The 15,402-nt window shown below is 41.9% G+C and overlaps 1 protein-coding gene across 13 annotated transcripts in view; it reads right to left on the bottom strand.

The window, feature by feature from the left end:
- The window catches only part of QTMAN (queuosine-tRNA mannosyltransferase), a 269,467-nt gene that overhangs the window by 154,823 nt on the left and 99,242 nt on the right, over positions 1-15,402 (bottom strand). Inside the window, exon 2 of one of the 13 annotated variants that reach the window (XM_077320148.1) lies at positions 9,802-9,890. The exons of the other annotated variants lie outside the window; for them this stretch is intronic. The gene's annotated coding sequence lies outside the window, so the exon portion shown is untranslated. The remainder of the gene's footprint in view (positions 1-9,801; positions 9,891-15,402) is intronic. 13 annotated transcript variants of the gene reach the window in all.

The raw sequence follows: 15,402 nt of genomic DNA, 5'->3' as shown, positions 1-15,402 counted from the left end.
TTTTCTACAGTTCCATGTTGTTTGTTGTTTCACTTCATTCATTATTGTTAATCTAAGTTGTCTGTATTGTTTCTGTTCTGTTTTATGTGAACCGCCCTAAGCCTTTCGGGGGGGGGGGGGCGGTATACAAATATAATAAATAAATAAAAATTTAAAAGGCCAACTGCTGTGGGTCAGGTAGGTCTCAGCAATGTTGAGGACTCCTCAGAGGGAAGGGGCCAGAATAGCAAGGCCAGAGAAGCCAGCAAACAAGAAGAGGAGAAGATGCAAGCATGCCAAAACTTACATAAGTACTCCTTATGTCCGTAGTACATTTCTGAACACAGGGCAAGTTTCAAAACTTGTAGCGGAGCATTGTGTTGTTTGCAAGCAAATGCAAAGGGAGAAAAATGTCACCATAGATTTCATAGACAAAGTTTGCTGGAACAGCCTTGCTCTCTCTGTCATCCAAGCAACATTCCTGTTCAGGAATCTAGTGTTTGGCTTTCTAAATTGAGCAACTGCCAAATGTCCTTGCTATTTCAAATTCCCATCCTCCCAATGCTATAAAGTTGTCATTCTTTTTCAGTAAAGAAGTGATGTGTGAGACTATGAGACAACATGCTCGAGGAGGAAATATTTAGAACACTTGCCCAAATCCTGTTTCCTTTGAAGGTGTTCCATTAGACTCTCCACCACTTTCAAGGATGCCTGATCAGATCAATATGAACTCTTTAGAAAATCCTACTTTTATCCAAAATATAATCAAGCATATTTTTGGATTACCAAGTAAACTTCACAATAACATTTTACCTAAATCCTATCATTAGTACTATATCACATGCATTAGTACCAACAATATATTCAAATACAGTCTCTTTATATTTATATTCAAATACAGTCTACACTTAACTGGTGCTATTATTTATATTTAAAACATTTAATCAAATTAAATAACACATCCAGTTAAAAACACAAACACACAACACTAGAAGGAGGGCAAATACCATTCCTGGGGATATACCAGCTAAAACAAAAAGATGAAAGGCATCACTAGGACCGTTTATGCACTGGAGGTTTCATGCTGGGCTGCAGGCTGGAGTTTTAGCTGTGGCAGGTTGCCTCACCTCTTCCTGCACTCACACCTGGGGGAGCATTTGGCCTGGTGCACTTCATCCACCCCCTATTTGTGCTCCTGCATGGGAGCTGAGGCAGTGAAGTTCCCAGTGCGTAAACGGTCTAGATGGAGACATCACTGGTGAAAGACAGATGAATCTACTTGGGGAGGGAGTTCCAGTGCTTTGGTGCCATGACAGGGAAGGCCCATTCTCTGGTTGCTGCATGTCTAACTTCTCATGGTGCAGGCAGCCAAAGCAGGACCCTTAAGGATGACCAGAGTGAGTCAGTAGGTTAGTATGGGAGAAGACAGTCCTTAAGGTGAGTTGGCCCCAAGCTGCACAGGGCTTTAAATGTCATGAATCGAATCCTAAAGTAAATTGGAAGCAAAGAGTATAATACTGATTTGATTATTTTAGGCCTATTATGCACGGCCGCCGAAACAGCGATTTCGGGTCATATGGAAAACGCGGATGGGGAAGAAGCGAAGCAAACCACTTACACACGGGACGGGACACAACGGCGGCAAAACCCAGAGTAACCGATTATGCACGCGGCAACTCCGGCACCGCTTCTGGTTGTGACCTGGTCGCCCAGAAGCTCCGCTTTCTTCCGCGTTTCGCTAATGCGGCTATTTCGGCAGCCTGCACCGAATCTGCGGCCGGTTGCAGACGGCGCCTTGCGTTATCGGTGATTTTAGGCAATGCCATTCTACCCCAAATGCGGACCTTCCCCTCTGTGCATAATGGGCCTTAGTGAGTCCTGAAGAACTAATTTCAAACTAAATGCCACATGCAAAATCCTTTTGATTTTTTAAAAAACAGAAGTAGACATGGGATAGAGCAGAGGAACTATGCTGGTAAGGAAAGAAGGGATCCTTAATATTTTTTCCTTCCAATTGTATCTCCGCTTTAGTGCATTTTTATCCTACCCTTTCTCTGAGAAGCTCAGGGGAGGACACCTTGCTCTCCTCTCCTCCATGTTATCCTAACAAGTTTCTGGTGTGGTAGTTTGGCAAGAGAAAATGACTTGCCCAAAGTCAGCCTGTAAGTCTCATATCAAGCAGAAATTTAAACCCAGATCTCCTTGGTCTTTGTCCAACATTCCTAACCACTACAACACATTGTCTATATCACACAAGTTCAGAAATGACAAGAAAATAGGCCCTTGACATCTGCTGCATCAACTATGGGTGGATGGAACTGCAGAACATTTTCTTTTTTCAATTCAGATAGTATCTCTTAAACCTAACCTCGATAACCCAGGCTAACCTGATTCACTCAGATCTCAGAAGCTAAGTGGGATCAGCCCTGACTAATCACCAAGAAATAGTCATGACTGAGAGACAGTCATGACTGAGAGACAGACCATGGCAAACCACTTCTGAACACCCCTTGCCTTAAAATTCCTACAGGGTCACCATATGGTACATTCCACCACCACCACCACTTGAATCAAGTAACAAAGTTCTGCTTTTTTCTGGCTAATGATTGGGTTTTTACAACATTCTTGGATATTAATAGAAATAGATTCCTCCTCTTTCCATGTTCTCTCAAGAAGCATTCACTAGCAAACCATCCTGTCCCTTCATACTGATGTGCCTGGTTGTTTCAGGAGAAGCAGTAAAATAGTAGTTTGTTCAACAGTAGACAAATGTCAGGTCTTTTATTCTTTACATTAATTCCTGACAGTTGCCATGCCAGACGTCACCAGGACCCCCACTTTCTTGATCATCCTTAATTAAGATGATTAGCCCCCCCCACCGTGACTATATCACGCAACAAAGCTGTAAACCAAGATTACAGACAACTTTCACATTATCTTCATATCCCAATTAAACATTTTTTTAATTCGATAAATAATACTCCACCAGGCTTGCCTACAAAAAAGGACATTGAACAGAAAATAGAAAAGTGGTAACCCCATTCCTCTAGCACAGAGCTGTTCATGTGAGTAAAAGAGATACAGTAACTTTGACCTCTGATTTTTTTTAAAAAACCATCCAATGTTCTTGTTTTTTATTCAACTGGCAAAAACATGATAAAACACTGCAGCATTTGAGACCTTTTGCTAACTTTCCATGTAATTTTGATAACCTTCCATCCAAGTAAGACCATGATCAATTCCAACCAGCAGCTAATCAAGTAACTATTTTTATATAAAGCTGTAACATCAAGAAGTGAACTTTTAAATATCAGTCTTTAAGGGCAGGTTTTATTTTAAAGTAACGTTCTTAAGCTTCCTGAATTTTATGAAGAGAATGGTAATAATTTTCTTCTTCCTTTGTAGTTGTGTTTAGCCACAATTAATTCCTGACAGATACATATTTTCACTTTTAGGTTGTGATGATTACCTATAAGCTGCTAAGTTACCTTCTTTCCTACCCCAGAAGGAGATACCAAATACATAATTTCTTTTTATTGGACTAGCTTCAGTTGACCAAAGAATGTATGTGTTACCTGGATACGTAAAAACATTAAACTCCATTAACACCCATCCCAAAGATACCAGTCTTGGGCACATTTATATGAACAGAAGTGTCACTGAAAGGAATAACTTCACAGAAAACTAACCAAGCAAAATGTAAAACCAAGTTTTTTTTTCTGTTAACATACCAAGGCAACCTTAGTCATATATAGTTTGAGTAAAAACCTTGCAACAGTGTGATGAGAAAACATTACAGCCACTTTTGCAGCTATACGATTGCTAAACAAAATCTGCTTCCAGAAATTTGTTTGCAACAATTCAGATGCTTCACCTGCACAGCTGCCTTGAGAAGACAGTAGCATTTCCTGTTTGCTTCCCTGAACATATAAAAGAAACAAAAAAGGAAAAGTAGTTGATGCTATAAGGATGGAGAACAAAAAGTACTGGTCCACACTCCTGGTCTCTACAAGTAGGAATGCTCATCCATACATACTGGGATTCTGCTAACATCAGAAATCTAATAAAATCAGAGTCCAGTAGCACCTTCAAGACCAACAAAGATTTTAAGGTGCTACTGGACTCTGATTTTATTGTGCTATTTCAGACCAATACGGTGCTTTTTCAGACCATTTGAATCTATCAGAAACCTAAGGAACCTTCCATCAACAGAAAAGGTTCTTCTGGTTGAAGAACCTCTTATACTGCAGTAGACCTACCGACTGCTTCTTGCAAAGTGTCTGGAAATGGCAAAACTTAGGGCTGGGCTCTAACAACTTGGAATCAGGTTCCATCTTGCACAGTTCCTCTTCTTTTTACAGCCCCCATCTGCCAGGGTTTTTGCCAGATCCAAACAAGCTACGCTATGAAGCACGGATAGATATCTCCCGGCCACCAGTGGAAAAGCTCAGCTCCAACCCGTAGTCATCTGTTTTTGCCACCTAAAATATTAAGCAAACGGTAAGACTTTGTTCTAACAATATTAAGTGAGGAATTGTTTTTCTTGAGTTTGTAACCCACGAAGAAATTTGTAATACTTACACTTTTACTCCAATTTCTTTTTTCATACCAGAGAACATATTTTGGAATCTCTGAACCTACTTGTACCAGTAGATTAAAATATGCTCCCCTCCAACGGATAACACCATTGCATAGTATTCCACACTTTACAAGAATAAGGTAGATTGGAGGGGGAGGGAAAACAGGATTTTCCCAAGAATGCTCAGACAGGCCTCTAAAATCTGAGGCTGTCACAAAACCTGAGCAGCTGGCAACTCTATCACCATGAAGTATCCATATGGAATACCAAGATGTGTCAAACTACCCAAAAACGATTTTGGATAATGCAGAGATAGAATAAATAATTCAGTATCTTCAACACTTTTAACAGCAGGTAGTGGATAAACTACCTGTTTTTACAATGTGCCAAAATATAACATGTGAGAGAGGGAAAGAGAGAATGCTTGCTTCTTCAAACGGCTGTCATGGATATATTCCTTGAGGAACTTCTCATTCTTGAGGCATATGTAGCCTATCACAGGTTTGTCAGTAGCAACGATATGCAGGTTGTTAGCAGAAGCATGGCTGAAAATACATCCCTGACAAACAACTGTGTAGTAAGGATACCAAACTTTCTCCACACTACCCAACAATTTTGTCTGTAAAGTGTCCTAGTGTGTGTTTTGTAAAAGAAAATCAGGATCTTTAAAATCACTTTAGAGTACCCATTAAGAAGTCTGTGTTGACACAACCACACAAACACACACAATACTATAATTATACAAAATGATGGTATTATTTCAAATTATACAAGTAGCCGTATCATTTTACATGTTGTTACTTCTGTCCACATTTTAAAAAAAAAGAAACAAGGGAAAAATAGGTGTGTTCGACAACTGAAATTTCATATTTCCACAAACTGGTCATTCTGTTCATGGGGGTCATAACCTTATGATGTCATCCATATTGGACCCTTCTGTTTTTTAGCCTTGAACTGAACAAAGACCACTTTACTGAAGACTATCTACATTTTGAACAGGGAGAAGTGATTTAGGTGGTCATAGAACAGGAACCAACAGAATCCATGCCCAGACCAGCGGAAAAGACTTTAACCCTCACCCTGAAACATGGAAGAAAAAGGTAAAAAGTGAAGTATGTTGCATCCCATTCTGACAATTCCTTTGCATGTGAAACATGGTAGTCAAGTCTGTTGGATGCATTTGCATTAGGCTTTTTCTTGGGGAGGTGATTGGGCCGGATGATGTAGCAGAGTTCAGATGAATAAGACTTGATGAACACGGTATCTGAGAAAGGAGTAGTCACGGATACTTCACAGAAATAAACTTGGGGAAAAACAGATTTTCTGCAATGTTCATGAACTACATTGCACATTCCTAAATTGGGCAAATCAGGGAGTATAAAACATTCTGATAATAATAAAACCTTTATTAACTAAACTGCTGAAGGGCATAATAGCAAATCCTAAATTAAGTTTACGTGACTAGATGTTTCTTAACCTTATGTTCAATATATTTCAAATTTTCAAATAAATGTAGTATTCTTACAAAGCAAAGGAATGATATATACAACTTTCTTCCTGAGCTAAAGCATATTTGTTTAAGAGAGACATTTTAACCCAAAACAGCACCTCTAGCTAACTATACTGGTGACAAGCAACTAAAACATTGTTATTGTTTAGCTTATTTACAGAGAAATTCTGGGGAGGAGTAGGGAGTCAGCTGACCCATACACTAGCATAGCTCGTACATTTGCTGGTGTAGGAGGTATTTATGTCAGCAGAGGGCCCAAGCCTGCCCATGGACGATGATGTGAACCCCCTGTAGAGCAGAAATGTGAGTGTGCCAAGGGTGGGAACCCAGAATAGGTGCAAAATTATGCTTGCAAAAATGCTGGTGCAGCCATTGCCAGCCACAGTAACTCCCAATTTTTTCCTCTTCATTTAACTATAGCCACACCCTTGGGAACCCAAGCAGCTCAGGCTACTGGCTAAGTGAGCAACACACACACATAGCCCTCCCTAAAAATGGCCCGCCCTGCCCTACAAATGGTTCCAGGTTACCCCACATTTCCAGATATAGGGTGCATGGCACAGGGTGCTGTCTGACAACTTCCTGCCATGCAGTCTTAGAGCTAACACACACACACCTCAGTGGCAGGCAAAATATAGATGGGTGAGCACTTGGGCAGAAGTCACCACTGGGAGTGCAAAGTTCACACTCCATGGCTGACCTCTTCCAGATTTCAGGACCTACAGGTACTACAGTTCATCTGCCAGGATCCCAAGGGGCAGCTATGCTCAAACAAGTTAGCAAGGTACCCTTTCCCCAACTCCCATTTGCCCACTTGGTCAACATTAGTGGCATCAAGCTACACAGCATCCTTTGCTTCTGAACCTGGCAGTTGTGGAGCAGAAGCGCTCCCCCAGATGCACATGGATCCCATTATACCAGCCATTGGGGGCTGCCTTAAGCAGCTGCCAGGGGAGGGGAACAAAAGTGCATACCCCCACCTGATGGCAGCATCTTCACAGCACAAAAAGTGTCAGAGGGTAGGGAGCCCTTCCAATTTGAGTGCCTAGTGTTCCCGCCTGATAGCCAAACCTTTCCCTTGAAGGTGTAACGCTGCTGACAAATCATCTCTAGATACAAAGAGGTTCTAATAGGACTCTGGATCAGATGTAGATGGTCTTGATTCAGACACCTGTTAGGTCCCCCTTGTGGTATCAAAATGCCAGATACCCTACAAACTGCCAAATACATGACAAGCTGCCAACAAGAATGTCCGTAGCTGCTGCTTCACTGTGTTTTCCCTGTACGCAGGTGCTAATCCAACAAAGAGAGCTGTCACTCCATCCATGGAGCCAAAGCCTCATTATATACTCTCTCTGTAGCAGAAGCTGGCCCTTGGGAGTATAGACACACATCCAACCTCCTAGCCCTTTCCTACATATGCTCATCTTGAAGGCTTCCCTTGCACTAAACAACTGAGTGGGTTTCTATACTTCAACACCATGATCTCGGCCTTACCATTCTGTTGTCTCAGGTTCCTTCCAATAAAGCCTGCCCATAGTATGCATCCCAGGCATTTGTTGTGGATTATGGGAGATGAGAACATGTGAGGGGTGCCACACAAGCCACAACAATAGTGGGAAGGCCATCGTGACAGTAATGATACCACAGCACTGGAAATAAATGGGTGGGAGGGAAAGGCTATGCAACAGACTGCACACCCAAAAACTGCAAGGCTGCCCCATGAATCAATCCGGTGGGTGCCCTGGGAAGAGATGCCCTGCCTCGGCAATGAGCAGAGATGCAAATGCTATGGGTGCTCCGTAATGGATCAGCCCTGTTTATGGTTTCTGGGTCCAGGAGGGCACTGCTATGGAGGGATAAGTCGTCTGCACAGAACTGCAGTTCATTCCACAACCCCCTTCCCCTGTTCTTCTTACAAAAGCAGCATCGCTCAGTAGTTTCCTCTGAATTTCCACCTGGTAGAAATTCCTAGCTCTGTAGTCACTGTCATCCCTTTCCCTGTTCAGGGGAACCTAAGCAATGTGAAAACAGAATGGCTGGAAGGGAGACAACCAACCTCCTGATCATAGTCATGTAGACCTGGGAGCACCAAGTAAACATAGCCCCCATGGCAATAACTTTGCCACCTCTCTGGTTGCCAAAGGTTACCATGGCTCTGGCAGATTGGCCACAGGCATGTGGGTGTAGACCTAATCCTGGCCAGTTGAGCCCAAGGATGCCACTATATGGCAAGCAGTCCACACCGTCAATTCTGGCAACTTTCAACGGGCAGTATGTGCTGGGGGAGGGGGTTTCTGACCCTCATGAGGCCACAGAAAGCTATGCAGAGACAGAAGCACCTCAAAGCCTCATGACAGGGATCAAGAGCCATGGGCAGAATACTAGCAACTCTGAGCAGGACACTAGCAGCTGGCAGTATCTGTAACAGCAGCTGCAGGACACCTGGAGAAACTTCTTGCTGTTGCAGGGGCTCCCAAAGGGGAAAAAGAGTGCATGGAGAGGCTCCTGGGGAACATTTATATATTTCATTTCTCAGATTTTGATACCACCCTCCCATACAGCTCAGGGTGGTTTAAAAGACCTTCTGTGACTCTCTGGCCTCTCGTCCTACTGTGCTTCCAGCATGGGTGGCACACAGGTTGGCAAGGGAATGCCCTCAACTGTGGGGGTGGGTGTCTAGCTACCACAAAGACTGGCAGTAAGCAGGAGGCACCCTGATAGCCATGTTCTTGTTCACTGTCAGCCTCTGGTACCCTTTGCACTCTGTGTGCAGAGTGCCATCATGGGCTGCAGTGAGCCTAATGAGTGATGCTCGCCTACCCACAATGCCAGAATGAAATGCTTGGACAGAATCACCATGAATGCCACCTCAGCAGCAGCTGACAACAGTGTTGGGCATCGTTTTCCCCATTCAGCCACTATGGAACTATCCCTTTGGGGAGGTGACTAGCTGTACCATAGCAGCATCATGGCTGAACACCCCAGTGCAGTTGTAGCTCAGGATTGCTCCGTTACTCTTCTAATAATTCCTTCTTAATGTACAATTAGGCTACATTATTATGCTGCCAGCAATCTCATCTCCTTTACGTGTACACCATGTGTTTTCTGTCTAGTACAATGAGCAGTTTTGAAACTTACCACAGGAAATAAAAGTTCAAGCAACCAAACATCTTCTAATGTAGTATTACTTTACTGCCATCACATATTAAGGTTACTATGTATACACACACAGTTAAGAGTAAGCCTTCATGAACTCAATAGGACTTAAAGGTAAAAGTAAAGGTATCCCCTGTGCAAGCACCAAGTCATGTCTGACCCTTGGGATGACGCCCTCCAGCGTTTTCATGGCAGACTCAATATGGGGTGGTTTGCCAGTGCCTTCCCCAGTCATTACCATTTACCCCCCAGCAAGCTGGGTACTCATTTTACCAACCTCAGAAGGATGGAAGGATGAGTCAACCTTGAGCCGGCTGCTGGGATCGAACTCCCAAACTCATGGACAGACAGCTTCAGACAGCATTTCTGCCGCTTACCACTCTGTGCCACAAAAGGCTCTCATTAGGACTTACTTCCAAGTAAACATGCAAAGAACTGTGATGTCCATGTTATGATTCAATTAATATAGTAAATGGTCAAAACATTAGTTTGTTTTGTGTCTGTGGTATTGCAAAAAGCTATTAGATACCTACTGTCCTATTCAATTAAAACAAAATGAATACATTTTACAGACCCTAATCAAATCTCGGCTTTGGGGATCTTCTCTTCCCTGCAAAGTCAACGGTCTTGTGGCTAGGATGCGTTCTTCATTGAGACCAAGTTCTATATATTGAAATATAAAAACAGCACAATAAATCACAATGGAACAGAGAACAGCAGCTGTGTTTCTGGCATATGTATGAGAAGGTTCATACAACCAAGATTTAACTTTACTCCCCCCTCCCCCAAGTTCCACCATGTCTTTTGCCATCATAGGTACAACTGTACTTTGAGGGCTTAAGGTATGTGGAGATGGAATTCTACATTAGTCAGCCTTTCAGCAAGCCAGATAGCTGCATGTTGTCTGGAGCACACCAGCAATAAATTGCAGTATATGATGAACCTGCTTGGGAGAGTGCAACATATATGTGTAAAAGAGAAGATGGTTGGCTGTTTGTCTCTTCCAGGAGACAGACAAAATGTATACAATAACGTACATATCCAAAGATAATCTTTACTCCCTCTGTGTTGTATGGAATGTATTTAGCAACATGTACCTCTCTGTTTCCTCCCTGAGTAATAACTTGGTTCAGGTGTTATTAATAAAATCGGCTTTTATTTTAAATAACGATGCCATTCCACAACCTTTGAAGCTCACACATAAGCTTAACATAGCCCAGCTTTAGCTCATCTGGTCTTTAAAACTGCTCCTTTCATGTGGCTGCACCAAGAGCCATGCATACTGCTTCTCCGCGAAGCCACTGTACACCAGCAGCACGAGAATGATCTGCATGATCTGCATTGTGTCATGTGAGTTTCAACGAGCTCCAAGAGCCATGTACAAAAGAAATTACCACCAAGTTCATATACAGCATTTAGTTAAACTGGAGGCTATTCTGCCAGTGCAGTCCTAGGTATGGTCACTTAGAAGTGAGTACCACTGAGTTCCACTTACTCCCTACTAAGTGTTTTTAGGACTACAGCTTACATCAGGCTTCCTGCTAACAATTTCCCCCAAAGTAAATGTTTTAGAGATGCCCTGTTGAATCCATTTATAGGGATTCTGAACCAGAGACAGGCAATTACATTTTAAAAAGCAGACATCTTATAAAAGCAAATCATTACATTTCAGGAAAATTAAAGCAATGCATTTAAAATACAGAATCAGACTTCTGTAAACTATCCTTGTAATTCTGAGATTTTGGCATTGTGATGTGCTATCAATGCAATTATTTCATAGGCCATAAATGGGCTTCAATGTCATTAGATTTCCTACTTTTACTATACTTAAATTAGACAAAATTAAAGCAAATTGCTTTGATTGCCTAATTCTTTTTTTTTCCCTGTGGAAAATGCTTTGTATTTTAATCAAATGTGATCAATAAAAACTGTTGGACAAGTAATTACAGAAATGCCATTACAGTAGGCTCCATTAGAAGTATAGAAATTGACAAAAGTACAAAAAGCTCTTGTGCAAAACAGATTTTTACAACAATCACAAAAAGATGCTTACCTTCTTAGTGAATGTTGTTTGCACACTTATTGACTACACTATACCTTTCCCAACACAGTGGTAAGATTTTCCCTCCAAAATAAAGTGTTTGTTCCCTTTGTGACTGAGCTGCCCTTGCAGCATGTTTTCTCTGTAGTAATTAATAGAATTGACTGTCCCATCCTGTCACTGGCAGAAGATCTGGGTTGAATTTAGAGCTGGAACTTTATGGGAAGTTATAAGAACCCTCTTTTCTTAAAACCCTTTTCAGAATGGAACTAAGACAATCTTAAAATCCAACGAAACAAACAATTTTATTAAACATAGAGGGAAAGGGTAGAGGGAATATGGAAATAAAGCTTTGATTTAAGGAACAGTTGTTGCACAGTTTGTAGAATCTGAGTTACTGGCTTTAGTTTCAGAGTTATTTCCACTGAAAGGTGTTTCATTCTGTGTTAATCAAAACATATCTGTATTTTCTTTTGTCTTTTGAGTCCTTCTGAACTCCCCTGGTTTCCGAGAAGGCAGTTATCCTCTGCTAGTACCCCCTTCCCTTAGTAGAATCACCAGCTACTTCTGAGATGTCTGAATCAAACCTCTTTCCACACCAGTCCAAAGAAACCCTCAGCCAATTTTCCTTTTATTTTATTTTATTTTATTGGGAAGGATCAGTCTTCTATCCCTAGAAGATCTTTCCCCTTTCCTTTGGCTTGAACTGGGGGTCTCACTACTACCCAAAACTGCCAGATATTAATTTCAGTACTAGCAGCCGTGTAGAGCTGTTAATTTTAGCCTATTAGTCAACAATATTTTCTCTGACTACAATTCTCCTCAGAGTAGTTATTGTTCAGCTAAGGCACAAGACAGGTCTCCTCTAGACACAGGTTCTGTCAGACTTTCAACTAGAATAACTTCCCTTCAGCACACAGCTCTAATATCACCTCTCACAGATGTTGCTGACCAATCAGTGCTGGGAGCAGCCTGTCACTCAATCTCTCTGCTTCAGTGAAGAATTAACCCTTAGCTTAGTTTGAGGAAGAGTGCTTGCACTCGAAAGCTCACACCTTGAATAAATCTTTGTTGGTCTTAAAGGTGCTACGAGATTCTGATTTTATTATGTTACTTCAGACCAACATGGCTACCCATTTGAATATACCCTTAACTTCCTGTAACTTTAGCACTTGGGGGCTGCCTTTTGAAGTCACAGCAGATATATTCCGAGTTGCCAATGAAATGTTCACTCCCAGTAAGGTACGCACTGCTTTAATGGGTGAAGGGAAAACCCCACAGATTCTAATATTCCCTTTCATCTGTGGATCAGTTTCTTTTCTATAAGGGAGCTGGGAACTATTACATAGAGAGAGACTTTAGAGTGCCTTGTTTGAAACTGAGAACATAAACTGTCATACTTGCAAACCTTTCCAGAAATTGGCTGTCATACACTATAAGCTGGAGCTTAAGGACTGTCAGCAGAGTGCAACCTCGGCAACAATACTTTCCTGCTTCTCCCCTGTTGCTCAGCCCCACAAAATTCTGTCCCTAAGGGTCAATGGACATCAGGAACAGTGTAAGGGCAAAGAGGGCTTCGACAATGGAAGGGGAAATCAGCAGATACTGACTTCCTTCCCCCCACCAATAAAACTGTTATCCTGCCAGCATTTATTGTTGCTAAACTGGAGTAAAAGCACTGCATGATCCAAATCCATATGTGTACCAAGTGTCAGCTTTCTATGTGTTGCATAAGTTCTACTACAATAATTTTGCTATTGATTTAGCAACATCATTAACATTTTAAAATTAGTCAGACAGTGTTCTAATTCAGAGAACCTGGAGTTCAGCCAATATTGCAATCCTAAAACCAACCTTGTTTAAGCAAAAGAAAGACAGAAATGTTTAGAAAACCTTGAGGATTACACAATGTTATTGTTGATGATGACATTTGGACTTGGAATTCTACTGCATACTGGACGTACTAAGAGAGTAAAGACATTGAGATATTCCATGTTTAAGTCCCATTTACTTCAATAAACACCATTAGAGGTGGTTCACTGATGCAATTTTTCCTACATGGAACTAAATTCTCCATAGAGGAGCAAAAAGCGATAATTATAATACAGTCATACCTATCTGGAAACCACTAATTCATAGAAACTGGAAGCATGGGGGGGGATACCTAAAACCGGAGAGCACCCACAGAGATATTCTGTAAATTCTCTATAATCCCCCCTCAGTTGCTAGCTGTTCACGCTACAAAACGCAATCAGCAAAAACTGTACTGAACTAGTCAACCAGATTTTTATTTTAGTGGACATGGTTAGCTTTATTGGTGGATTCTTCTTCTGCAGTTTACCACTAAAATGATAAATTGGTACAAATATGTCCCTTTTAAAAGATTATACGTATAATTTGTATTTTGCATTAAACACATAGGCAAAAATATTAAGTATCAGCATTTCCCAATATTCTCCCCAAATTTTGGATCCTAAGAATTATCAGAAATGTTTGAAAAAAGTATAGATTTATGAATGAGACACACTTTGTTCCACAGTTCTGAGAGACAAATTCCATACAAGACTTATTCTAATCTACAAGATAACTATGTAATGTGTATAGCAGTGGTCCCCAACCTGCGGGCCGCGGCCCGGCGCCGGGCCGCAAAGTCCATGGCGCCGGGCCGCGGCTCCCTCTCCCCGCCCCCCCCCTCCGCAGTAAAAAACTTCCCAGGCCGCAAGCTTGCAGCCCGGGAAGCTTCTTACTGCGGGGAGGGCGGGGAGAGGGAATCAGGGCCGGGCCACGCCCGCGCGGCCCGATCCGCGGGCGCGGCCCGTGGGCGCGGCCCGATCCGCGGGCGGTCCCCGCGGGCACGGCCCGATGCCCTGCCGGTCCCCAGCCTAATAAAGGTTGGGGACCACTGGTGTATAGCCCATATATGTCAAGAATCACAAGCACAGAAGACTACAAGTTACACTACGTAAGCTTCAATCATCATATAATTTTTTTTAAATGTAGCTTAGAGAACTTTAACTGCAACTGTCTTGTAACTAAGTAAGAAACAGGAGTCGAAGACATATGCCATACAGATCGGTATCAGCTTCCTTGAGCTTCATCTGATTAAAGTATGGCTCTCAAAAATGTTAAATATGTAAGAGCACAGGAAATGATAAAAAATTGTTCCTGTCAAGCAATCATTTCAAACCAGTAATATTAGTAATTTTTTGTAAAGGTTTCCTATGAGGTACTCCTCAAATGTCCAGCTCTTCAACTTCCCTCTGTTATTGTTTTAACTGAGGCAATATTGAGACATACAAGAAGAATTAACATTACCATGATGATAATATAACCCTGGCATATACAGTTATGTCATTCAGTATAATAAGTGTTCAGAGACAGAAAGAAGTCTATAAGGAATTGCCAGAGAACCATGCACTTATTTTTAAAAAAACCATCAAATTTAAATCACTATGCTTAAAATAAAGCGTTTTTAAAAAATAAATAGCATATCACAGAGCCAGCGTCACAGATCAGCATGGTGAGGCATCTGCCTAAGCCCACGGCCTAGCAAAGGGCCTAAGGTCCACTGCTACAAAGAGATTCTTAGCCTATCCTACTAGGACAGAGAGACTACAGGTCCCTGAAATAGTCCATGAGAGATGTTTTCTAATGCCTCCCTTAGGCACTTCTGTAAATAAAAAATGGGAGATCACCAACAATGCTCCTGCAGAGCCATAGCTCTTGCAGACAGGCAGTATCATCAGGGCTGCTAAGAGTTACCAAGGTTTCTCTAGCCTCTCTCATACCATCAAGACCCCATCTCAAAACATCATACGGAAACAAATTAATTACTTTAATTCCATTGATCCCCATGATTGTGCCCTCTAGTTTCCCTCCTGGCCACTATAAAGTGGCTTTATTGTAGGGTTTCTCAACCAGGGTTTCACAAAACTCTGGTGCTTCGTGGGGGGTGGGGGGCTCCCAGAGGTTTCGCAAGCTCAGAAGAAACAAATATTTTTTAAAAATATTTACTATTTTTTAAAAAAAATCTTCCAGTTAGATGACCATATATGGTCAGGCTAACCTGCCCTCTCTCACAAAATTGCAAGTGATAGGCCTGTAGGGGGTGAGAAGGGAAAGTGCCTCGGCCAT

This window comes from Paroedura picta, chromosome 2 (genome assembly GCF_049243985.1).
Source record: "Paroedura picta isolate Pp20150507F chromosome 2, Ppicta_v3.0, whole genome shotgun sequence".
Classification (NCBI taxonomy): Eukaryota; Metazoa; Chordata; class Lepidosauria; order Squamata; family Gekkonidae; genus Paroedura; species Paroedura picta.
The sequence above is the reverse complement of the archived record's forward strand: the minus strand, read 5'-3'. Positions and strand labels throughout refer to the sequence as shown.